Below are 26,716 nucleotides of genomic sequence, written 5' to 3'. Positions count from 1 at the left end.
TCTGGAGCAGAGATACTCTCTGCCTCTCTCCCGACGCCCGCAGACCGGATGGTCAGGGTCTTCTCCCTCTTGCAGAATTTTCTTCTCCGCCTTGCGACAATCCTTTTGCATGAAGTCTCTCCTACCAAATCTGGATTTGTTTTTTGACACACTGGAGGAAGCAACAGGAAGACGGTCGCTGATGACTCAAGTTGTCAAGTCTAGGGAGGCTGAGCAGCTGAAGCCCACCTGCCTTAATTTCTACACAGGGGCCCACCTGATGGTGGGGAAAGTGCTTTGTGTCCAAACAAGCCAACGCCAGGATTCCTAGGAACACAGCTGAGCCCAGTTATTCTTACTAAGGAATGATGCTTCCCTCTGGACTCAGCACCAACCCCCACCCACCCCCCTACCCCCGGCTCCCCAACGGCCCAGCCTGGGGCAACCCCCTCCAGCAGCAGTCACCACAAAAGCCAGCAAGCGGTCATTGTCTGATTCCAAGACCTGGAAGCAAAGGGACACCGAAGCCTACTCTCTTCTTGGAACACGGAAGGGGAAAAGGCAACAGGAACAAAACACGAATTAATTGTTCAGTGCTTTCTCCTGCCTGAGCGGCTCGCCCAAGGTCTCTGAGCTGAAGCTGGAGGAGGGGTGGCGCAGCTGGGATGTGACCTCCTGGTTCGAGGTTTCCACGCCCCGCCCCCGTGGGCTCCCTGACTGGGGCTGCTCAGGACTTCAGGGGGCCCACCTGTCCTGGGAGTCACCCGCACAGAAGGGGAGGCGCAGGGGCGGCTCTGACCACCAGGGGGCGCCCGGGCTCGGGGGGGGGGGAGGGGAAGGCCCCGCCTCCCGCATCCGGGCATCCTCCCCACAGCCGGCGGAGTGAGCCGGCAGGGCTGCTTGGACTCAAATGCTTGCAAGCTGCGTGACCTTGGACGAGTTATTTTGTTCTTCTGAGTCTCACTTTCCTTGTCTCAGTTGCGGGAAATAAGGGTGCCGACCTTGGGGACTCTGTGCCATGTACCCCATAGTGAGGACCAGTGACGACTGTCTGCCACCACTAGTGCCGATACTGTTATCAACCGGGTACGGGCACACAAGCCAAAGTGAACCTGTCCCACCCAGGGCTGACTAAGAAATCTGGTTGGCAGCACCTCCCAGTCAGCCCTCACACAAAGTTCCAGAACCTTCCACGCCCCCTGAACCTGAGCTTATAGTGGGACAGGTTGCTCCCTATGGTGTATAAGGACCGTAGACACAGAAAGAGCCCCAGGGTTGAGCCCCAGATCGGCCACATGAAGCCACTGACTGCTCTCAGCCTCAGTTTCTCTGACAGGATGCCTTGGAAGTGGTTGGGAATGAGGTGTGGGGATGTGTGTGAAAGCTTTATCCCCAGAAACACTGGTGCCACTTTGAAGCTCCTTGAGGGCAGAGAGCAGGGAACACGAGTGTATGCAGTGACTATGCCCTAAATACAGGCAGCCATGTCGATGCAGGGGGATTGATACAAGAGTGGCCTGTGGGCGCCAGAGGCAGGAACGGGAGGGGAAAGGAATGGTGGAGGCACTGGTGGGGGGGTGGGAGGGCAGTTGTGGCATGTCATTTTGGAAAGCAGAATCCTGGGGCACCTGGGTGGATCAGTGGGTTAAATGTCTGACTCTTGATTCTGGCTCAGGTCGTGATCTCAGGGTCGTGGGATCGAGCCCCACATTGGGCTCTGTGCTCAGCACAGAGTATGCTTGTCCCTCTCCCTTTGCTCCTCTCCTTGCTCTCTCTCTCAAATAAATAAACAAATTAATTAAATGTTTAAAAAAAGAAGAAGCAGAATCCTTTGGTCCAAAGGAGCGGGCTGGGGACAGTGCAGGGGACGCAGGGCCACGCTGGGCCAGTGCCTCCCTGGCTGCCTGTGGGGTGGGATGGAGCTAGGTTCCAGGATTCTCACCCAGGACCTCCCCCTTCTCTAGGGCCCAACCCCGGGGGGCCCTGAGGTGCACCCCCAGCTCTGGATTTTTCCCTAAGTGCCGGGTGACCTTCAGAAGATTGCTCTCTGTGATTTTCCTCACAGCCTCGCCTGCAGCTCCATCTTTAAAAATAGTTGCAGAGAAACCCATTGCTTATTCAATGAGCTCTTTTGTTAAAAAAAAAAAAAATACCCTGCAGCTTTGGTTTGTTTAGTTCATAAAAGGCCCACTGCGATTATCAAAGAGCCAGCTCATTAAAGAAAAATAGGATGCTGGGAAGGAGTGGGAGAGGGCAGGGGTGGTGCAGGGCAGGGCGCAGGGCGGGGGTGGCGGGGGCAGGAGGGGCCCAAATCTCAGTCCCTTCTGGAAACCTGGGGCGGTCGGTCCATCTCTTGGAGCCTTCGATTGCTCATCTGCGTGGGGATAAAAATAATAAGAATGCCGGGTCCTGGGATTCAGAGCGGAGCAGGCCACGGTCCCTCCCTCCACCCCACCTCCTTCCACCTGCCTCCCTCTGCGGCTCTGCACCCCCCCGCCCCCAGCCAAACTTCTGGAAAGAATCATGCCCACTCAAGCCTCACCTCCCTCTCGTTCCTCTGCCCACCCGCATCTCCTCTAAAATGCTTTTCCCAAGGTTATGAGTGATGCTCCCATGGTTGAATGGACATTAGTGGACGAATATTTGTCCAGCCCCTCGTGGGAGCCAGGTGCTGTTGCCAAGGTTGTCAGCCCTCATCTTGCTGGGTGCTCAGAGGTGTTGGGTCATGGGCAGCAGCCTATAGCCTGGGAGTAGGGGTTCAGGAGCACCCAGTTCTGGGGTTCCCAAAAAGATCAAATTCGGCTGACAAAATTCAAAGGCGGAGACACGAGTGGCAGTGGAACGAGAAAGGGGTTTCTTTCAGCAAGGCCAACACCGGGACGACAGCGGACTAGTGTCTCAAAGACTGTGCGGAAGTGCTGAAAATGCTTCCTGATTTATAGAAGGAAAATGCGGACAGAGGAGGTCGGTGGGTGCGCGCAGGTGGGCAGCGAAGGTCAGGTCAATCCCTGTCTTGGGGTCATTGCTTGAGGGGGTACTTTCATTCCCCTCAAGGGATGCTCTGCCCACAGGGTCTTTTGTCTGAATTAAGAGATAAACTGGAAAGAAACGCTAATTAGAAAGTTTGAGGGGCGCCTGGGTGGCACAGCGGTTAAGCGTCTGCCTTCGGCTCAGGGCGTGATCCCGGCGTTCTGGGATCGAGCCCCACATCAGGCTCCTCCGCTGTGAGCCTGCTTCTTCCTCTCCCACTCCCCCTGCTTGTGTTCCCTCTCTCGCTGGCTGTCTCTATCTCTGTCAAATAAATAAATAAAATCTTTAAAAAAAAAAAAAAAAAAAAGAAAGTTTGAGGTCAGGGGTGGGTGACGTCCTTTTTTGGGCCTACCTCCCAGAAACCTACAGACCCTGTGCTCTCCTTGGTTCCCCCACCTGCTGGCTGGGCCTTCTGTCTCTCTTTCCTTGACTTTCTCCCAGTGAAAGTGGCTATTTGCCCACCCATCCTCTGTTCTTTTCATTTTCCTTAATGGGGTGGGGATCCCCATTTTTTCTGGACTTCCATGAGCTCAACTAAATGCCTACATTTTCCAGTCCCCCTACAGCTGGGAGTGGCTGATAAGAGAAAAGCAGAAGTTTGGGGTGAAATATCTGGAAAGTCCCCTTAAAAGGGATGCAGGCAACACCTCTCCATTCTGATCCAAGCCACTACCTTGTCTGATGAGCTTGATTTGAATGGCTTTCCAACTTGTGTCCTGCTCCCTCTATTCTCCCCTAAGCTTCCAGACAGATCCTTCAGAGGCATCACTGCTCTGCTCAAACACCTGCTGTGGCTCCCCATAACCCAGGAAAAAGTTCAAACTCTGTGTTGAGCCAACAAGATCTCCACACCCACTCAGCAGGAAGCCTGCTTCTCCCTCTGCCTGCTGCTCCCCCTTCTTGTGCTCTCTTTCTTTCCTCTGTCAAATAAATAAAATCCTAAAACAAAAAAAAAGTAATGGACAATTTTCTAGTGGCCACATTTGAAATGAAAAGAAACAGGCCAAATTATTTTAATAATATTTTCTCTTAGTGCAATATATTCAAAATATTATCATCCCAACATGTAATCAATATAAAGTTTATTAATGAGATGGTTTACCTTTGTTTCTTCCTGCTATATCTTCACCATCTGGTGTGTGTATTTTCCTCTTAGAGCATATTTCAACTTGCTCTGTGTTTAGATTTCAAAAAATGTACAGTTGGAAAAGTGGATTCACATACCCAAGTTCTTCCAAATATAGTTAAAAGCCTTCCAATGACAGAATTAAAGATCCATTTTTCAATTTTAATTTTAACGAATTAAAATTAAACAAAATTTGAAATTCCTTTCCTTAGTGGCCTTAGCCACATTTCTTTTCTTTTCTTTTTTTTTTTTTTAAAGATTTTATTTATTTATTCTACAGAGATAGAGACAGCCAGCGAGAGAGAACACAAGCAGGGGGAGTGGGAGAGGAAGAAGCAGGCTCATAGCGGAGGAGCCTGATGTGGGGCTCGATCCCACAATGCCGGGATCACGCCCTGAGCCGAAGGCAGAAGCTTAACCGCTGTGCCACCCAGGCGCCCCTTAGCCACATTTTCTAGAGCTCGGCGGCCACCTGTGGTCAGTGGCTGCCATGATGGACAGAGCAGCATGAGGTCTCCATCAGCGCTGGCCGCCAGACTTTCCAAGATGATGAGAACGCTCTATACACTTGCCCATGCGCTGTCTGACGCTTTTGAGCACTGAGGAACTGAATTTTTAATTCTGTTTCATTTTCATGGATTTAAACGTAAAGGCCACTCGTGGACCGTGGGTACCCTACTGGGAAGCTGCTCTCATTCCCCGGACCACTTGCCTCCCAGCCTTGGCCCCCTGTCTTCCTCTTGGCTAATTCCTTTGTTTGTTTTAAAGATTTTATTTTTTAAAATATTTTATTTATTCATTTGACAGAGAGAGAGAGAGCACAAGCGGGGAGGGGGAGTGGCAGGCTGAGGGAGAAGCAGCCTCAGCAAGCCTGATGTGGGGCTCGATCCCAGGACTCTGGGATCATGACCTGAGCCAAAGGCAGATGCCTAGCGGACTGAGCCACCCAGGCGCCCCTTAAGGATTTTATTTTGAAGTCATCTCTACATCCACCATGGGGCTCGAACCCACAACCCTGAGACCAAGAGTCACATGCTCCAGTGACTGAAAGAGCCAGGCACCCTTTGGCTGAGTCTTAACGCAATTCTTTGTCAGGTTACTGCCTCCTTTCTGTGCCGTTCCCCATCACCCTGTTTTGTTCCCCGTCCCAATAATGACATTTTTATCACAATTAATTGTTTGCTTTTTCTTCCTGGGATGGGGCGTGGTGGGGGCTCCATGAGGGTGTGGGCCGTTTCTATCTTGCTCATCTCTCTGTGGCCCGTGTCTTGGGACCAGCATACGGCGGGCATTCCACAATACTGAGGGAAAGAGCGAATGGTCATAAATCCATGAGTGGCACACTGCCTTGAAATTCCACCATTATTCACTTCATGGTGTTTAAAAAGAACGAGAGAAAGAAAGAACGGACCCAAAGTGGAGTCACTTGCCCGCAGGACAGCAAGCCTCTCAGACGATGGAGCTCTCAGCCTCTCCAGGAGTGGAACTTGAAAGCCAGCAGTCTGGAATTTCCCGGTCAGTGAGGTTATCTGTACAGAAGACCACATCTCTTCCCCTAAGGGAGGATAACCTTGCCTGAAATAATCCTTTCTTTTCTTTTGCTAATAATCTCCTTGTCCTGCCCTTCTGCCTAGCAAAGCCTCCCATTTCGTACAGCTCCTGGGAGCTTCTGTGTTTACTGGATGAGATGGCGCCGGATGCATGAATGGTTGAATAAAGCCAATTAGATGTTCACATTTACTCAGTTGAGTTTTTGTTCTTTAACAATGGTGAAGCATTGCCTTTCTCTTCTTATAAAACACACATCCACCCATTGCAGGCCAGCAAATTCCTGAGGCTCTAGTAACAGCTACCATGTACATTATGGCCCCTGGGGTAGTAGTTACTACCTACCGAGCCCTTGCAATGTGTTAGAACGGCTGGAAGCACTTTCACTTATTAGCTCACCTGACCTCACAGCAGTCCTAGGATGGGAGGTGGGATTATTAGCTGCACTAAGGCACAGAGAGGTTTATTAACTTGCTCAAGGCCACACAGCCAGTAAGTGGCAGAACCAGACCATGGTCAGATTAACTATGAAAAATAACTTTCCAGCTCTTTTGACCATGACTGCAGTAAGAAGTACATTTTACATTCAGACCCGGGACATCACAGACACACACACACACACACAGACCCTGAAAAAAAGTTTCACAAAGTACTACATTGTTGTACATGACACATTCTGGTATATTCTATTTTATTCTTTCTCATTAAAAAAAATGCTGGTGTGACCCACCGAACTGATTTCATGGCCCACTCCACTCTACTATTTTTGCCGAACATTTTATTAGAGAACATTTCTAACACAAAAGTAGAGAAAAAAAAAATGACACCACCCCCCCCCATGGACCTGTCACCAGCTTCAACAATTATCGGCTTGCAGCCGATCCGGAGTCACCTCTGCTCACTTCCTCTCCCGCATTGTTTTGAGACATCGCTCAGACTCAATGTCATTTAATCTGTAAATATCGCAGTCCTGGTCTTAGTCGGCTAGGGCTGGTGTAACAGAATACCACAGACAGGCCAGCTTCAACAACATCTATTTTCTCACCGTTCTGGAGGCTGGAAGTCCAAGATCAAGACTCTGGCTGATTGGGTTTCTGGTGAGAGCTCCGCACTTGGCTTCCACCTTCCGGCTCTGTCCTCACCTGGCCTTCCTTCAGCGAGTGCGTGCCGACAGAGCGCTCTGTGACATTTCGTCTTCTAAGGACACTAGTCCTGTTGGATCAGGGCGCTACCCCATGACCTCATTTGACCTTAATTAATAGGCCCTCTAGCCTACTACAGTCACACTGGGGAATCAGAGCTTCGGCATATGAATTGGGGGGTGGGGGTGGGGGAGGACACAAGCTTTCAGTCCCTAACAGGTCTATAATGGTTTTGGCAAAAATGTCCTCCTCCAAGGGAGAGGAGGATGGGGACATTGAGTACTTTGGGGGCTGGAGTGGAGGGGACAAGAGAGGAAGGTGCTAAATTCTGCCCACATTATAGTCCAGCACCCCCAAACCTTTAGAGGGGAAAGGGGTTCCCAAGACGCCTCCAGGACCTGCCTGCAACCAAATTTTGGCTACGTCAGAGATCTCCGCTGTAACAGCCAGGAAAAGACGCTCATTCAGAGAGCTGGCCTTGGAGGATTCTGGGGTGTTCAAGGAACGCCCACTCATAGCTCTGTGCCTGGGAGTGCCTGCTGGCCCAATGGACTGGGATAAAGACCTCATGCCAAGTCAGGAGACATGTCATGTCAAGGCATGACTTAGGCAAGCTGATTCCCTCTCTGGCCTCAGTTTCCCCTCTGTAAGAAAAGGCTTTCAGAGCAGGTTGCCTGGCACACACGTTCCTGGATTCTCACCACTGCAGCTTGAGGTTGAGGCAAACCCCAGCAGGTCTCTCCAGGATGTGTTTCTAGAAGGACCAAGGGATAGACTGCCTTGAGGAGGGCTGGGCGGGCCCCCCAGAGCAGGGCTGGGAAGGGGCATGTTCCTAGCCCAAGTGGTGCGCCAAGCTCATAGATCAGGCCAATTCCATCTGAGGCAGGGATGGGGCATTGGAGGGATGAGGGGCTGGGGATAGGACAGGGACTGTCTTTGTTTAGCAAACCCCAGATGGGCCATTCTGATGGAAAGAGGAGCCTTGGTGAGGCCTGGACAGGGGTAGATGAGGGCTCTCTGGCCAGGACAGTTCCCAGAGGAGGACTGGCCACGGGTTTGCCTTGTTTTAGTTTAAGGACGTTGGAGGCTGTGACAGAGCCAGGAGAGAGCTGCCGGTGGGAGCGAGTCCCTGCAGCCCCGCGAATGTGAGCTCCGGAGGAAAGGGCGGGCTGCCACAGGAGACCGCAGGGTGCGGGGCAGATGGAGGCTTCAGCTGAAGTCGGAACTGGCGCCAGGTGGGGCTGGAGCCGCGTCAGCCTCAGCGGATTCCCGGATCGCCCGGGAGCGGCAGGAGGCTGGCGTCCCTCCCAGGCTCTGGACTGGGGCCAAGGCCAATTCTGTGCGCCTGTAACAGGACAAGGTGACCCCAGCTGGCCGGCGGGCGTGGGGGCGACGGGAGAGGCGGACAGACGGTCCAACAGTAGAAGAAAGCCTATGCTGGGATTTCGGCTGCGCCCCCCCGCGCCCGCCCGCGAGCTCACACGCTGCATGCAGGTACGCGCACCTGCGTAGGTGTGCCCTTGTGGGCGCCGCCACAGACGTGCGCGGACACGCTCGTGGGCTTACCTCCCTCCCTCCCTCCCCCAGGCTGTACCGCTGACACTTTCTGTTCCTAGAGGTGTGTTGTCCTAGAAATCCCTTTCCATTCAAGGATTTCTTGGATGCTGCAGCCAATTTTCATTCCTGCCTTGGAGTTCCTCCGCAGACTGCCAGGAACATCTCTTTTTCATTTATTTCAGGCGCTGGAGAGGCAGTGAGAGGAAGAGCCCTGCAGACGGCTCTGTGGTATTTCCATCAACGCGACAGCCTCCCCGAGCACGAGCACGTACACCCTGGAAGCCGGGGCCTGGCTCCAGAACTGGGTCTTTCTTCTCCTGGGCGGGAATGGTGACATCCGAGTCCCTCCCCCTCGAGTCCCTCCCCCTCGGAGGCAGGGAAAGGGGGCGTGTCCCAAATGCAACTCCATCCCCAACCTGCTCCTCCCCACCTGGCCAGGTCCCAAATCTGATGTCCCATGAGGCCAGGGGCAAGGTCCCCTCAGACCTCAGAATGTGGCCTTATTTGGAATCGGGTCTGTGCAGATATAATTAGTTAAGGATCTCAAGATAAAATCACCCTGGATTTAGGGACGGTTTAAATCCAGTGAGTGGGGGGTCCTTACAAGAAGAGGAGGTGACACAGAGATGCACAGGGAAGAAGGCCATGTGACAGTGGAGGAGAGATTGGAAGGATGGACGCCAAGGATCGCTGGCAGCCATGGGAAGCGGGGAGAGGCATCCGGTGGTTTCTCCCTCAGAGCCTCCAGAGGGAGCCAATCCTGTTGATCACTTGGTCTTGGACTCTGGTCTCATGAACTGCGAGAAAAGACATTTCTGTTGTTCCAGCCCCCCAGTTTGTGGTGACGGGTCATGACAGCCCCAGGGCAGTGATACAGCCTGAATGTGCACGGGGCGAAGAGAGGCTGGAGTGCCATCAGGTCCTCAGTCTGAAGGAGAGAGGGAGAGGATTGCAGGGAAATGTGCTCAGCTGAGGTGCAGCCTCAGGGGGCTCAAGGCTCTTGGGAATCCCTGGCTGTGGGAGTCCTGGGTGCCCCAGGAATGGGTCTGCTGTGGGTCCAGCCCATGTGAAGGGTGGCCTCGAGACAGATGCTTCTGTGGCATGTTTCCATGGCCACCACTGTCATTAAGGGAATGAATGGACAATGAAGGCAAGTTGCTGTTGGCCCGAGAAAGATCCTGTAGGAGCAGCGGAAGCCAGAGATGCCATTGTGGCAGAAGCCTCTAGAAGGGAGGGCCTGTATTTGTTCACTCACAGCTGGCTGGTTGCAGAGGAGCTGAGCTCCTGTCCTGAGCTTCTGTTGACTTCAAACAACAGCAAGTTAATCTCTCCTGGTCCAAGAGACCAGTAAGGGGACAGGTCACAAGTCCTCACTTTTGATCCCAGTGGCAGAGTTCAGGGGTTTCTAAGACCCTCTCATTTGTGACACCGGTTGCAAATTTGGGGGGCCCCCGGACCACCCTCAGTTTCCGTCATTCACTGGAAGGACTCACAAAACTCACCGAGAGCTGCGGTACTCATGCTGGTGGTTTATTACAGCAAAGGATAAAGATGAAGATCAGCCGAGGGAAGAGGCTTGTGGGGTAGGGTCCAGGAGGGCTCCAAATGCAGAGCTTCCAGTTGTCCCCTTCCGGTGGAGTCAAGGACAGTGCTCACATTGTCCAGCAACAACATGTGACAGCATGCATGGAGCACTGCCCACCTGGGGGGGCTCACTTGAGTCTTGGTGTCCGAATCTTCATTGGGGTTCAGTCATATAAACATGGTTGACTTGCAATGTGGCTGACTTTAGTGTCCAGCCCCTCCGGAGGTCAAGTGCACCCTGCAGGACCCAAAGCCCCCACCCTAAACCACATTGTTCACGGTCTGGCATGGCCCAAAGCCCCCAGGTAAACAAAACCCGTCTTATCAGGCAGGACATTTCGAGGGCTAAGAGATCACCTCCCAGGAGCTGAGGACAAAGACCAGACCTCTTTTTGGATCGGGTTGATTCTTTACTAGATGTCTGCCAAGGGTTCTCAGGTAAGATGTTAAACCTCCTGCTGGCTCAGTTTTCACAGCTGTAAAATGGGTATGTGGGTACCTTCCTTGCAGCATTGTCAGGAGGATGATGCGAGGTGGCATGTCTGAAAGACCCCAGCCCGGTGTCCCCTGTAACACAGCTGGTCCTCAGGAAGAGGGCAGTGCTGGCTCAGCCCGATGCCGATGCCTGACTCACAGGTGATTCATCCCCAGCCTCGGGACAACAAGATCTAAGGGTCCCCAGCCAGTGTGTGGGGGCTCTTCAAGGTGAGCTGACAGCTCTGGCTGCAGCGTAAGAGCTGAGCTCAGTATGTGTGGCCTTTTTGATGAATTATAAAGAGCCCAAGCCTCATGCTGAGAACGGAGAGGAAGAGATGTAAGACCACCGGCAGACGCATATGTTTCATTTCTGAAGCGAGCGGAATTCTGGTTCTTTACCAGGAGAGTTGCACCTTTGTGCGGGACGTCCACGCAGCCTCCAGGCTGAGAGGTGCTGAGCCTGGAGGCACGAGGCCTGTCACAGAGGGGACGGCAGGGCCAGGTGTCAACTGTTCCTTTTAGGGGACTCTGTGCTCTGTCAGAAGCTCGGGGCTGTGTTATCTGTTGGCAACGAGGAGTTGCACCAGTCACCTCCTTGAAGGTGTTTTTTCTCTCTCCCTCGAGGCAAGCATGAGCCCTTGCAGGAGCAGGAGACCCTGGCTACCTGGTGAGGGCTTCCCTGGGCAGCCCCCCTGAAGATGAACACTCAGAAGGCAGATGGCTGGTGGCGTCCTTGGACCTCCTACTCCCCTACCCTCCCCTCCCCTTCCTGTCTCCTGAAATAGGCTCCCAGTGGGCTTGGGGGGAACCCCTGGTCTCCTCCCAGCTTTGGTTTACCTCCATCCTGCTCCTCATAACCTTCCCCTTCCACTGATGGCAACTCCATCCTTCCTGTGTCTCTGGCCAACAGCTGAGCTGGCTCTGGCTCGCTCTCTCTTTTCTTCAACTATCTCATTTATTTGTTGACAAATCCCATTGGCAACCTTCACAATTTATCCAGAATCCACCCATTTCTTTCCACTTTTACATCTCCTAGCCTGGTCCGAGGCATCACCATCTCTTGCCTGGATTATTGCTGTACCTTCTGTCCCATCCCCTCATGGTCTGGTCTCAGCCTCTTAAAAGCTAGGTGGATTATGCCTCACCCCTGCCCTGATGCACCCCCCAATCTCCCAGTCTCCCTCAGGGTCCCTGACCTACTCTGGACTCTCCATACTGCAGCAAGGTGACGTCGTGGGCCGCAGGGGGTCAAGGGGATGGGAAGAAATGCTCGGCTTCTCTCATGTGGGAGACACCCACCCTGTAATCAGGCACCAGAGTAAGATCTGGGGTCAGGAGGTGAGCTGGCTCCACCTGCGGTCTTCCCCTCTCTCTCTACAACCTCTACGAATGCAGGAAACACCCCACGAATAAGCAGAGATCACCCCTTGGGAAATAGGCTGGCTGCCATTTTGTTTCATGGTGGCAGCCAGAATCGCAAAGAAAACTCTTTCTAAATATGCACGTACACGCACACACACGCACATACACAGCACTTGGCTCCAAGTTCTTTATGTGATTTGATTCATTTAATCCACACAACAGCCCATGAGACAGGTTACTACTATTATCTCCAGATGTGTCGGCTTTCATTATATTCTCTTTAGTAACATTGCAAGTGTTGTCAACAACAACTAATTATTCAGAAATTCTTCCTGGGGCAGACAGACAAATGGGAAGCCCTACACAGCTGGGCTAGAGCACAACCCTCCCTTCGTGTGGTCAACTGGGGCTCAATAGCCACTTGGCTTTGGAATAAACTGGAAGAGTTCATATCCTACCCCCGCTCACTCCAGTTGAGTGTGGGGTGGGAAAACTGGCAACTCTGCCACCCCCCACACTTGCTCATCACGGGGCCACTATTGCCACTGTAATGCTAGCAGCTGGTGTCAGTTCCGGGCCTGCTATGTGCCAGGCCCTCTGCTAAATGCTTTGTGAGATCTGTCTGCTTCAATCCTGCCAACAATTCAGCATTATGGGGCGGGTGAGCTCCATTGTATAGATGAGATCAAGGCTCTGAGAGGCTAAGTCACTCGCTCCTGGCCACTTGGTGGCAAAGCTGCAGAGCTGCCCTGATTCTGGGGGATTCACTCTGATCTCCCTCCCTACTTGCTCTATGAGGGATTTGCATCCAAGGCAGAGGGGACCTGCAGCCTCACAGGTACATCAGGGAAGGACCTCTCTCCCCCAGCGCTGGGGGCTCGTCTCCCTGACTCTGCACCGCTGAGCGGCTCTCTGTCCATCCAGCCACTTTCCCTCCACATTTTTCGAAACCTGCCAAACCCTAGGCCCCCCAGGGCTGCCTGTCACAGTTTTCCAGCAGGATGGCCACCCTTTATCCAGACTCTCCAGGCTCTACTCTGGGACCAGTTTCCAAAAATACACATTGGCTCCTGCACGTGGCTGAAGGGCAGGGCAGCTGGGAATTGGTGGGGGCTGGCGCTCACCAGAGTCATTTGGTAGCTCTCGGAGATGGAAATTTTACTCAAACTTCTGGAGGTGAGGCAAGGACCCGCTCCAGACGCTGAGGCCCATGCGCGGGGATGGGTGTCTGGGACATCTGGTCTCCTAGGTCTCACCTGTCACCTCTGTCGGCCCCAGCAATGGTGAGGCAGCTCTTTCCTATTGTGAGGGCAGATGTGCGTGTGGGGCCATAAAACCTAATGCATTTGCCACCGAGAAGACATTTTAATAAAAGCCACTATCCACCCTTTTCAAGACAGGCTTGTCTGATGAATAGCTCAGATGAGCCTAATAAAGTTATAGGTGAATGGAAATTAGGCCTTTAATGGGTTCAGTAGCAGCTGAGGATCGTTCACACTGCCTTTTTATGATACCAGGATAAAATTCCCCCTCCTTCTTCATTCCTTCAATTCTACCCTGGAGCAAAGGTTCTCATAGCTGAGACCTAGAATGTTCCATTAACCTGTTCCAATCCTCTGATCTTCCATCTCCTTTTGACCACATGAGCCGAGGCGGCATGGGTATTCTCAGTCTGCCTTTGATTTGCCCATCCTGGGCTGAACAGCGGTCTGGCTCTGCACTCACATCATCCTCTGCTGACGCCCAAGCAAGAAGCGAGGGGCATGGGGGCCCACTGAGTGCAGAGAAAAAGCAAGTTTTCATCTGTGAGAGCCGATTCTGTTTCACAGACTTGTTCTGAGTCTCACCATGGCCGCAGCTGGGCCACACGCTCCCTGATGGGCACCTGGAGAAACTGTCCCAGAGAGGAAGGTGCAGGCCTGACGCAGCGAGGTGAGGACATGGCTGTGGACTTGAGAGGCACCACTGCTGGTGTTGGCTCTGGGCAGGTCCAGGAAGAAGCCCCCTCTTCCACATGCGTGAATATGGAGAACGCTGTCTGTCTTCAGACCCCTCTCCATGGCAGCCTGGATGCCAGCTGGGTGTTCGGAATTACAGCCTGGGTGCCTGATGCTGGATGCTTTCTCTTCCACATCTCTTACTTCCACGGAAAGCAGGCCCAGCTTTCTGTGCATGGTGCACGGAGCTTGCAAGTGTCCTGGCCTGTGCAGCCTCACGCACCACCACAGAGCTCGCTTTGGGGGCTGCTTGTCTGTGTGGAGCCTCCAGCAGCACGTGGAGCCACTGTGCTTGGACACCCTGCCCCCCAATCCCAGATGGCCCCCAGAGGAGGGTGTGTGTCTGTGAGCGTGCGGAGGCATTGCCCACGCCCCTGGAGCCGGGAAGCTGCCCAGCCAGCATCAGGACCTCAACCTGTAGGCTCTCCACCGGACCTCGAGGCTGCTCGCCTTGCAGGCTTCCTTGCATCACTGGATTCTCTGCTGCTAAATGGAGTGCTTGACACAGAGTCTTAGTCCATTTGGGCTTCTAGAACAAACTACCATAGACTGGGGGTGGGGGGGGGCTTATAAACAATGGAAATGTGTTGCTCACAATTCTGGGCTTGAAAATCCAAGAGCAAGGCATTAGCAGATTTGATGGGTGGTGAGAACCCGGGTCCTGGTTCACGGACAGCATCTCCTCCCTGTGTCTTTGCAGGGGTGAGGGAACTTGCTGGGACCTCTTTTATAAAAATGCTAATCCCATTCACAGGGCCCCACCCTCACAACCTAATCACCTCCCAAAGTTCCCCCTCATCCCCCAAATACCATCACATTGGGCATTAGGATTTCAACATATGAATTTGAAGGAGTGGACGCATTCAGTCTATAGTACCCATACGGCACATTTTGTACAAATTAGGATGAAGGAAAGTGGAGATTTTTCTTAAAATGACCAAAAGGGAGTTACACACAACTTTGCCGAGTACGACATTCACAGGGCTTCACTTCTCCAAAGGAGCCACTTTCTTAGACGATGACATCAATATGGGCAGGTCAGAACGGATCAAAGCTGTAAGTGGGGATGTCCCAGCATCTCATGTTTATTTTCCAAGTTCACCTGATGGTCATCATGACAGGTACACCTCAATATTCACCTGTTTGGCCAGGAATGGCATGCCAGGGACCCAGGGTGTGAGTGAGACAGAGTCCACGCCGAGAGTGGGGGTGGGGGGAGGTGACGTGGATGCAGGTGCTCAGTGCCCAGGATGGGGAGGACAGCCAGGAAGAGCCCCTGGGGGTGGTGCGGAGGAGAGAGACTGAACCCCCAGAAAGGGTATGGGTGTGAGTGGGCGGTAACTCAGCAGAGGCTGTGCAGAGGAAGGGAAGTTGAATGTTCCCCACCTGTTGAGAACTTCTGATTATTTATTTAAAAGATTTCATTTATTTTCAGCGAGAGAGAGAGAGAGAGAGAGAGAGAGAGTGGGGGAAGGGGCAAAGGGAGAGGGAGAGAGAGAATCTCAAGCAGACTCCACGCTGAGTGTGGAACCCAACTTGGGGCTCGATCTCACGACCCTGAGATCATGACTTGAGCTGAAATCAAGAGTTGGATGCTCAACTGACTGAGCCACCCAGGCGCCCCGAGAGACCTTTTGATCATTTAAACTTGACCTTGGAACCGTCCATGAAGAGGTGGTCTGCCAAGTGAGTGAACAACATAGACAAGATTGCAGGAAGAAGGTTCATAAGCTGCTTTAGAAAGAGTGTTTCAAGCCCTGGGGAGGACTTTGAAGCTAAAGGATGGAGTCAGCTGGGGAGCAGGCAGGTGATGAGTAGCGGTATGGCGCCCCAGGGATGGAACCTGGATGCTGACAAAAACCCCAGTGCTGTTGCGGCCAAGAGACTCCACTTTCACTGGCCCGGGGTAGGGCCTGGGCATCGGGATTTTAAACAACTCCCCAGGTGATTTCACTGGCTGGTCTGGAAGTCAGCACATTTGGGGTCTGCTTCCAGCTCTGCCCCTGCCTCGCTGCGTGACACCCAGGCCAGCTGGTGTCCTTGCTGGCTTTCCCTAGATTTCCCCACTTGGAGACAGAACTACATACACAATGACCTGTTCTAGGTCATCTGGGGCACTGATGGTTAGTCACCCCTGGCTAGTAGAAGTGCGCATTCTAAGACTCTGAGGAGGGAAAGCCCACAAGGAGGCAAGGGTTTCTCTCCTTCCTTCACCCGAGACAGGAGACGGCCCTCCCTGACAGCCCTGGGGGAGCCCTTGCTGCTCTCCGCTCCCATAGCCTGATGCTAGCTTCCCGTTCACGTCATAGCTCAGAACCACCTCCACCAAAGCCTGAGACGTCCTCAGGGTTCCAGTCTTCAAGAGCCTTCCCCATGCGTGGGCAAGGGGGAGATGGGGCTTCCGGGCTTTGGCCTACTTTCCCAGCTAGCTCTGGCTCTGCTGCTGCCCAGGGGCCTGGGGAGCTTGTGATCTGGTGCAGCAAGAGCCTTTGGTCTGTGCCCCAGTTTCTCCAGCTTGTGGGTTTTGGCTGCCCTCCTGTGGCCTGGAGAACTGAAGCCAATGACACTCTCTGGGGGGGGGCAGGTTCTGTTGCCATGGAGACGTTTCTACCTCTCAGCCAGCTGAGCCCTAGTTCTGCCCCTCCCGCTCCTGCATCTGCTTGGACAGGGCCGGCCCTGCCACGCAGAGTTCCCCGCACAGAGGTGGTCCCTGCCGGGGAAACGGAGTGGGCCACGCAGCACAGAAGGGCGTCTGGCGTTGCACCAATGGCAATAGTCGTGGTGAGTGTGATATGCTGAGGGCTCACCCCTGCCAGGCCCAATTTCTGGTTCACCACCTTCTCCCAGGGCAGTTCCTTACCTTTATTTACCCCACCTCCCCGACCCCCACAGTGGAGGTACATGCAGATGGCATGCTGTGGCATGCACTGCAAGAACCACAACCACCATAATCAGTCCTTAGGGTGCCCAGCGCACCCCCACACCTGGCCTCCCACATATTTACAGCACCTTACTTCTCTCAAGAGCACTGGGAGGTCCTCACTGTGTTGCCCGATGTTCATTCAACATGTGACCGCAGTTGCGGACCTACAAGCAGGACTGGATGCTTGACCCTGGCTGCCTGTCTCTCTGTCCCGGCTAGCATCACGTGCTGCAGCCTTCTGTACGTGTTACTGTCCCTCTGGCCTGGCCTGTGGGCGGGGGACCACGTCTCATTCATGTTTCTCATATCCCGGGCAAACGGTTGGCCTTGGTAAGTGATGCAGGCTGGACCTGAGTCGTGGCCTTCCCACAACATCTCTGTCGCCTCCAGGGCAAGTCCCAGGTCCTTGGCAGCCTCATCAGCCTGCCTGGAAAACCTCCGTTTCATAACCAGTGTGACCCCCGGGGGAGCCAGCTCCCCCCTTCCCCGCCAGGCCTCAGTATTCTCCGCCTGGAAAACTGGAAGTTGGCTTTTTCTTTTTTAAACTTCTGCTGACAGCTTGAGAATCTTGTGATTTATACGATTAATATGAGAAGCAACATCATTATTCTGTTAATATATTATTCATTTCACTAGTGATCTATTCTCTCCACACCCAGTTCCGAGAGTCAATTTTCCCTCCCTGCTATTTTAATAGAGCTGCATTTTAAATGGTGAGAACAGTACATTAAACATGTATAAGATGTAATCTCATTTAGAATGTGCTCTTCCAGTGGATCCACCTCATAAGCATAAAGACAACAATGCTGCCTGGTCTTATGGTGGGGGGGCCCACTGGGGGGGGCAGCTGAGAACAAAGTCGAGCTCTAATTAAGGAATATGTTCAAACTTCTGGTTTGGGCCTCCGGCTCTTCGACAAGGGGAATCGGCTCTATCCTGAGCCACCTAGATTGTGCCCACTCCGAGCGTCTCCTTCCCCGACACTGCCTCTGACAATGTGACATTGGGGGGAAGAAGGAAGGAGGGGTTCCTCTCTAAGACAGTGAGACCGTCATCTTTGATTTAATTAAAAAGCACTTGGGATGGCTGCAGCCTTCCTGATGAGCTCCATCCTTCCCCTTATAAACCATAGATGAAACCATAAACCTAGCTGTGGGGGCTGCATGGGCGCCCCCTACAGGCCATCTGAACCAGCCCGTGTTGGTGGAGCTGTGTTCTCCCTGCACAGTCAAAGGGGAGATGGAAGGGAGCCTTGAAGTGTTCTAGAAGCATTGGGTCATTGTCATTACTGCCAGGATGGGGGGATACAGGGAAGCCCGAGCAATGGGTCTTGACCTTGAGGAGCTTCTGGTCGACCCAGATCGGTGACTGTCCCTAGTTTGGAGCTGGGAGGTGCCCTGGAGTCTGGCAATGGTGCTCTATGGGCACAAAATTGAGAGTGGTTATTTTTTTATTTTTTTAAAAAATTATTTATTGTGTTAGTCACCATACAGTACATTATTAGTTTTTGATGTAGTGTTCCATGATTCATTGTTTGCGTACAACACCCAGTGCTCCATGCAACACGTGCCCTCCCCAATACCCATCACCGGCCCAGGCCAATCCCACACCCCCCTCTCCTCTGAAGCCCTCAGTTTGTTTCCCAGAGTCCATAGACTCTCGTGGTTCATTCCCCCTTCCATTTACCCCCCCTTCATTCTTCCCTTCCTTCTCCTACCCATCTCCCTGCTATTCCTTATGTTCCACAAATGAGTGAAACCATATGATAATTGTTTTTCTCTGCTTAACTTATTTCACTTAGCATAATCTCCTCCAGTCCCATCCATGTTGCTGCAAATGCTGGGTAATTGTTCTTTCTGATGGCTGAGTAATATTCCATTGTATATATGGACCACATCTTCTTTATCCATTCGTCTGTTGCTGGGCATCTCGGCTCCTTCCACAGTTTGTATATTGTGGACAATGCTGCTATGAACATTGGGGTGCATATGGGCCTTCTCTTCACTGCGTCTGTATCTTTGGGGTGAGAGCTGTTATTTTGAGGTCACCACTGAAGGCTTCTTGGGGGAGACGGTGTTTGGATGGCCCAGAAGGACAGATGGGATTTTGCCAGGTTGGGCTCACTGGGGAGGTCATTCGGCAGCCGCAATGACAGGAGTAACAGCATGAGAGCAGAACGGAGCCAGTTTACAGAGTGCTTCAAACTCTAAGTCAAAGAGCTTGGACTTGCTGTAGGCCATGGGGAGCCACTGCAGGTTTCAGAGCTGAGGAGTGACCAGTCAGAGCTACGCAGGTTCCCATTCCAGAATCCCATGGCTAGTGATGGGCACTGCTGTCCAGGTACATTCTGCAAATAGCTCCAGGCTAAGATGGGGGAGGTGGAGGCATTCCTGCTTTCTTCTCCACAGGCGAACTCCTATTTACCCTTTAGGACCTTGCTCAAGCCTCCCCTAACTCAATTCTCCGCCGCCCCTGAGCTTTGCCCAGCCCTCTGCACGCAGTGACCCCAAATCAGCCTGGGCTCTCAGAGTGTGATCCACGAAGCAGCAGGCAACAGGGGACCTCAAATGAAGGTTGCAGAATGAGGCAGGATGGGAACCCATCTTGGTCCAGCCTCCTCCAGAAACAGACCTGGAGACGAGGAGTCGAATGCAAGGGAGTTATTTGGGAGGTGTCCCAGGGACATTTGTGAGGCAGCCAATGAAAGGCGAAGTACCAAGCCAGTTCACACTACAAGAAACAAGCTGAAAGCTTCTGGAAAATCGTGGGAGACAGTGTGGAGCACACACTTCGGGGTTACCCACCCTGATGAGGGCTGGCAGGGAACTGAAGCACTGATGCCCTCAGCAGTCATTGGTTGAAGACTGGCTCTGGAGACTTCCAGCCAGCTGCGTGTCCAAGAGAAAGTCCTCGGGCCATAAGCCACAGAGGCTGGCAGCTGGAAGCCTGGTGGCCCGAGGGGATCTGGGTGCAGTACTGGCTGCATCTTCTCCTGAACCTTGCAAGAAGTCCAGTTTGCAGGAAGGACAAGTGTGCAGTCACAAAGCTGGGACTTCAGAGTGACAGGAGTTGGGGCCACACGTCCAGTCTGGTCCTGCCCTGTCTGTGGCTCGGTCACCACAAAACTGTTCTCTGCGGCGAGGCTGGTCCAGCACGCCAGCTGGGACAATGCACCTCTCCCCTCCCGGTGCCAGCGCCCACTGCCTCCTGCCAGGAGGCTGCCCTGGGAAAGGGTCCTGGGTGGCCAACAGGTGTGTGACGTCAGTGAACAATCCAGGAATGATTTGTCTTCCTCCCACGAGTCTGCTTCTGAGACACAGCGTCCCCTCTGCGTCCTGACAGTTCCTGGTGTTTGCGTCCCGCTCTGGGGACCAGGCTGCCTGCTTCCTGAAAGATGCTTCTCTGCTGCCCTTCCAGCAGGAGCAGCCTGGAGCGCAGCCTCCAGCGCCCTGTCTGTGAATTATCCCCTCCCATGTGTTGCTGCCACTGCAACAAGCTCCTCGGGGCAGGGACTGCATGTAAGGAGCTTCTGGCCGTGGAGTCCAGTCCGAGGCCCCCCCATAGAACACCAAAAGGGCAAATGAATGGTGGCCACCCCCTAATGTGCTTCACCACCAATGCACCGACTAGATCCCACATTCTCAATGGGGCGACAGCACCCCCAAAGGGCTGAAATTAGTTCTGGGAGGAGGGCACCAAGAAGTCTTAGCTATTATAATGGTTTGTGTCCAACCAAAGCTCAGTGCTACCTGCTAAAATCATATTCCCTACTATTTAGTTTCATGGGGGATGGGACGATTATTTAAAAAACATCTAAAAAAGGCTCCTCAGGAAGGTGATAATGGAAAAAAAAAGGCGAGAAACGCTGGACTTGAGGGAGACTGTGTGATACCAGCTCACATCCATGCCCATTCATAGCTCTGCATGGATCACACTGGGGAGAGGAGTTGGGGCTGGGGCCCAGGTCCACGGATGAGGTGTCTGTTACAGGAGGGAGGAGGGGGCTTTCAGATCCAGGTCCCCAGCATTGGAATGGGTGGGTCTCTCAGCCCAGGAGCCCCTGTGTTTGCAGAACTGAATGGCCACGGGGTACCCGATAGATTGTCCTACCCCCTCCCCCGCCCCCATCTATTCATTCTTCAGTCGAAGACCGCAGCCTTGTGCCACGAGGGTGGGCAGGTTCAACGTCACTCCTCCTCCAGCCGGCTTTCCAGTGTCCCTTAGTTCTTGTTTCTGCTGCTAGAGGACCAGAGGTAATGACTGTCCCCAAGGAGCCAGCATATGATGCTTGACTTTCTTTCCCGGCAATTGAAACATTTCATCTAACTTTTCGATGCTTGCTCAGTGAACTGGCAGAAAGGGCTAGACTAGCACCTTCCTTCCGGCTGAGGGGCTGCATCCTCCTCAGCGGTCAGCCCTCTGCCCGGGCTCTTCCCCCGCAGAACTCAGGAGCCACGTGGCCGAGAGAGGGGTTGCCCCCCAACCCTGCAGCCTCCCGGCATCAAATGTGTGAGGATGGACATCGGGGCTTCCCACGGACGGCTCAGCCACCCGGCCTGCACTCAGCAGCAGAGTGGCCGGGGCTCTTCTGAGATCACCAAGCCCTCGGGTCAAAGCGAAGCTCTCCCTATTGTGGGCTCCGTGGCCTGTAGTAAGTCACCTCATTCACTGTCATCAGTAACGGTGTGAGAGAAGAATCACCCAGGTGGGCAGGTAAGGGCAGTCCTCACCTGCAGCTCACGTGCGGTCTTGCGCATCTGCAGACAGCTAGGGCCTCCCTGGGGTGAGGTCTGCTTGATTCTCTGAGAGGGCCAGACTCTGGACCCTGGGGCGGAAGGGGTGTGGCGGTGAATGAGGTTTGTGCGAGCTAGCTTGGGGACCTGGCAGTTGACTCACCAACACAACTAGGGTGCCCAGGGCTGTTTCCTGCCGGGCTCAGACCACACTATGGACTCCTGTGTGGACCCGGCCTCCTCTGGAGCTGGCAGGCCTGCACCCATCTAACCACTGGACAATGCAGAGCTGGAAGAGGCTGGTGTGCATGGGGACGGGCTCTCCTCCTCTTGCCTTCCTGGCCCCACATGGACCCACTGCATGACCCTGGGCAAGTCCTCAAGTCTCCCTGCACCCCTGGAAATGAGCAGCTGTGCTGGTAGGCCTCTCTGGCTGAACCCTATGATCCAGAGGCACCCCGATTCTCCATCACTGCTAAAAAGCTGCATCTGTGGGGCCCAGCCCTGAGCTCTGGTCTCTGGGAGTTTGGCCTCTTGGGTTTGGTAAGTGGTAGATCTGGCTGCTTGGGAGAGACCCCTTGGGCTTGGCTGCTCCTAGGCCAGTCCCGGGGCTACGTGGTTTCTCTACCTCTGCCCACCCTCCCACCTCTCTCCCCCTCCCTTTCTCCCACCTGCCCCCTCCCTTTCACCCCCACTCTGCCCTGTAACGAGTTCCAAGGAGAGGCTGTGTGCTGGTGTTGCCTCTCGCGTTGGCAGACGAGAGGCCCTGAGAGCCTCTGGCAAGTGTGGCTCCATTAACTGCAGCCCTGACTCATGGTTTCCATGGCAATGGCACTCTCGGTAACAGCCTTGGCTTGTTGCCAGGGCAGATGACAATTGTGACAGCCCATCAGCCCGCGTCCAGCTGTGCTGGCAGCCAGAGGGGACAGGATGCTGAGTCGGGGGGCGGCTCTCCTGCCCCTCTCTGCCCAGCAAGGGTTCAGCCAGGAGCGCTGAGCCCCAGAAGGCCACTCCTCTGGATGCAGGGGCTTAGAAGGAGCCCCAGATGGGGACAGGACCTAAGAGCAGGCCAGACCATGCCACTGCCTTGCTGTGCAAACTTGGGCAGGACTTGTCCTCTTTGGGCCCCATCTACATGAGAGGGCTGGGCTGGACCACCCAGCTGTGGGGCCCTCTGACTCTCCTGGGACCAGGTGTCTGCTTGGGATGGAAGGCCTATTTCCCCTCAGGGCAGGTGTGAGCCCTGTCCCTGCCTGTGGTCTTCCCTCCTCCACAGTCCTGGTCACACTCCCTGGACCTGGGTGATTGGACTAAGTGGTCTCTCAGTGACACTATGGCTTTCAGGAGGGAGCTAGCCCTCCTTGGAGAAGGCTTATTGTCCTGACACAGCCCAGTGTCCCTGTAGCCCCTAAGTTTGTAGTCTCTTGGGGTCCTGCTGCTTCCAACAATTCCACAATTCTTAGTTCTAAAGATCGAAGAAAGGACAGCGGAGTAGAGGTGGCTGGAAAAGGGAGCCTCCCCAAAAAGCCTCCTACCCCAGTGCCTTGCTCGCGGTGGCCATGCAAACACGTGGTTCTTGGGGTCATCTCCCTCTGACGTTTCACAACAGGTTTTCTGCAGATTTCAGCCCCGAAGGCGGTGGAGTGTGAATCCTGTTAACTTCACTTCTCCACTGCCAAGTAACAGACTGCCCCGAGTAGCCATCCTCTTATCTATTATAGAGCCAGCCTAGAATGCTGGGCTGCCTGGGCTCAGCAGGGCAGTTCTCCTGATCCCACTGCAAGCCTCCAGGGGGTGGCTGGGCTGCTGTCATCTGTGGGCTCGGCTGGATCCTGAGACAGTTGGACTTCTCTCCACTCCATGTTGTCCAGAGTGCCTCTCGGGTCATCTTCTTGGAGGGGACCTGGATTTTGTAGATGGGGCACAGAGCTCCCCAAGGTGCAGGATCCAGGAGGGGAGCAGCTGAAGCTGGCAGCCCTCTGACAGGCCAAACCTGGAACTGGCTCGTGTCTGCCACAGTCTAGCCACAGTGTTGGCTCCAGCGAGGAAGGACCGTGTGAGGGTGTGAATGCCAGGAGGCCATGGTTCACTGGGGCCATCTCAGGAGACTGCCCCATTGCCCCCACCCATGGATGGGAGAATTGGGTGCAGGTGACTTATGTGATTTAACTCTTGATTCAATGAGAGGTGTCCTTACTAGAAAAGAGACCCAGATGCATGCGCTTGCACACAGGCGCCGAGTGAAGCCATGCGGAGACGGAAGTCAGGAGTTAATGTCCGGAGCTAGCTGGTTGGGCAGCGGGGATTCAAATCCAGATTGTCCAGGTTCCCAACACAAGACTCTGCCACATCTTCAAGGAGCACTTTGGGGCACCCGGTGGCAGTGTTTCCCGTAGCATTCAGAGGAAAGGGCAAAGTTGGGGGTGATGGGGTGGGGTCATCACTGGATGAGCTGCCTTGGGTCTTCTTGGCCTCCTGGCCTCCCCGGTCTGTGGCTGTTTGTTCACAGATAGCCCTGGCCACTGCTGCTGCTCTGTGCAGGCCCCTTGCCTCACTTGTACCATGGGACCCATCCCCCTACCCACTAAGGCCCCTGGTAGTTCTGGGGGTCCTCAGATGCCACTGTAAGGAAGCATCAGCCATCTCTCTCCTTCCTCTCCTTCTTTGGCTGAGGCTTCTGCTGCTCATGAAACCACAGAAAGCTTCCACTGCCTTGGGCAGCCCTCATTCCAGCTGCCTCCTCCCAACCCTGGGAGCTCTGGCAAGCCAGCTACCCACAGCAGGTCTCAGTGACTTCCCACAGTAGAGGTCGACTTCTCTCTCACGCCTGAGCCTGACGTGGGATGAGTGTGTGCTCGGCTCCACAGAGTCATGCAGGGGCCCAGACTCCTTCCACCGAGGGGGGGGGGCAGTGCTGGGAAGTGTAGCCCAGCTGTGTGTCCAGGAGGCACGAGCTACACCATCGCTGCTCCAAGCACCACGAATGCACACAGATTTCTGCATGCCAAAGCAAAGATGTGGACAGACCTGGAGGGGAGGGCCAAAGGGTGAATCCCAGAGAGGGCTGGAGGGGAGAAGCAATCCTTGCAGGAGACGCAAGACCTTTCCCTCTCTCACCACTGGCCCTTGGCACCTGGAAGCCTGTGGCTGGCGCTCAGAGCAAGATGAATTTGCATGCCAGGCTTCCCTTCCAGGGTTGGCAATGCCTAGCCTGCTGCCCTGTGGGACTCACACACTGGGCCTGGTGGCTTGGGGAGGCACGCCTGGACCCCAGTCCAGCTGCTGCAGTTTCCAAACATTGTTTCCCTGGGCAAACCTGCCTGTCCACTTCCTCACCCCGCCATACAGCTCTCACCTGCCTGCCCCACACACCAAAGTCCCTGGAGTCCCCCATCAGGCTTGAGCCTGACCCCTGACTCCAGCACAGGAATGGAGTTCATTCCCGCCACCTCCCTGGAATCAGTTGGCATTCAGTCCTGGATATGAGCCCTGGTCTGTTTGTGGAGTGTGGGGGCTGGAAATGAACATTTCTCCCAAAATAATAACATCAACAGCAACCTAATTCAAACCGAGCCCGTGCGTGCTGAGAGTTTTCAGCACCTCCCTGAGAGGGTTGGAAACTGGGCCGACACTTGTGGGTAGAGCAGAGCCTCTCGGGGGTTGGGCAGGCCGCGGCTGGCCGGGAACAGGGGCTGCAGATGTGCAGGGGCAGCGGAGGGACCGCGCCCACTGCTCGGGCCTCGGGAGCCGCTGCTGGCACTCACTATCAAAGAGGACGTGCTGGCTGCCGGCCTGCTGTCCAGCTGTCCAGACGGCGCAGCTCTGGGGTGCGTATGTCCACAGTAGCCAGCTTCTGGGGCAGGGGGGCAGCTCCTGGGCTTTCGAGCCAGCAGCGTCCGCTGAGCCCAGTGCTGAGAATCTGCCCATGGGGACCAGCCACACTCACAGGGGGGCTCCTGTCATCAGCCACACTCAGGGTGTCCCTTGAGTTCTGGACCTCAGGGGCTGCACGATGTGGGGGGATTAGTGCAGGTTCAAATCCTGACCTTAACACGTCTCTGTTGTATGACCCTGAGCCAGTCTCCCAACCACTCTGAACCTTGACTTTGTCATCCATATAGTGGGGACAGTAGCAGTTACCTTGAAAGATTGTCTTGAGGTATTAGAAATCCCACGTAAAGCATCAGCACCTGGAACACTCCAGAGAGCATGGCTACTGTTGTCATGGCAATGAAGATGCTACGGAGGACAGAGATGGCTCCCGGACCTGGTCCCCTCCACGCTCCCCTCCCCCACCCCCTGCCTGGCCCTGCCCGGCCCTGCCCAACTGGATCCCAAGAAATAAAAGGAATGGGACCTGCCTCCTCCAGGTTAGTTATTTTCAGAAAATCTTTCCGGGTGCCATATTCACCTTTCCGGGGTCTCACCTGCGCAGTGAGTGGTGGGGGCCACGCTGGGCTCAGAAGCATCAGGGTGGTAATATCCAATTGTCAAAGAGCCTTTGAGTGAAGACGGGAGCAGGGCCCACTACAAGGCCCCCAAAGCTGACTCTTGGGGGGCAGTGTGGGGCACTTCTAATTCAATAAGCTCTCCAGGTCACTAGGAACTCCTGGCCAGGTGACAGCACAAGTGTCCGCTACACTACCCCAGCTGTGATGTTCTACACCTTTAGGACACGCTCACCCCTCAAACAAAACTGCAGACTGTCACTGTCCTGAGATAGCTCTTAAGGACCATCCCACCCTCATTGCACAGAGAAAGCTGAGGACCAGGGACAGGGAAGGACAGGCTTGAGCCGCAGTGCATGATCTTAAAAAGGCTCCACGGACACAGAGCTGCCTGTGCCTCCCTCATGGTCCTCAAACTAGACCCAGTGCCCCCTGCCCACCTCTGTCCCTACACGTGCAGTGACTGGTCTGTGGACTGCTTACACCCTCTGCCAGCCTCTGACACAGCTGGACACAGAGAACGGATGCAGCCATCTGGCCTTCTTGTGTTAACACTGGCCTTGATGCCTCCCTAGAGCCTTTAGCTTGAAACATAATCTCCAGTGACAGGTGCCCAGGGCTATCTCTGCCTGGTGGTTTATTGAGACAGAGTGGGGATTATTTTTGCAGACCCCAGGGTGGGCTGCCTCAGCAGCACTGGGACACCTGGGACAATAGGTTCTGGGTTTTCCCAGACACAAAGAGGGTGCCCATCCTGGAGAGAGCAAAGCCCATCAACCACTAGCGAGTTGCTTTATTCATTTTTATTGT

This window comes from Ailuropoda melanoleuca, chromosome 10 (genome assembly GCF_002007445.2).
Source record: "Ailuropoda melanoleuca isolate Jingjing chromosome 10, ASM200744v2, whole genome shotgun sequence".
Taxonomy (NCBI): domain Eukaryota; kingdom Metazoa; phylum Chordata; class Mammalia; order Carnivora; family Ursidae; genus Ailuropoda; species Ailuropoda melanoleuca.
The sequence above is the reverse complement of the archived record's forward strand: the minus strand, read 5'-3'. Positions refer to the sequence as shown.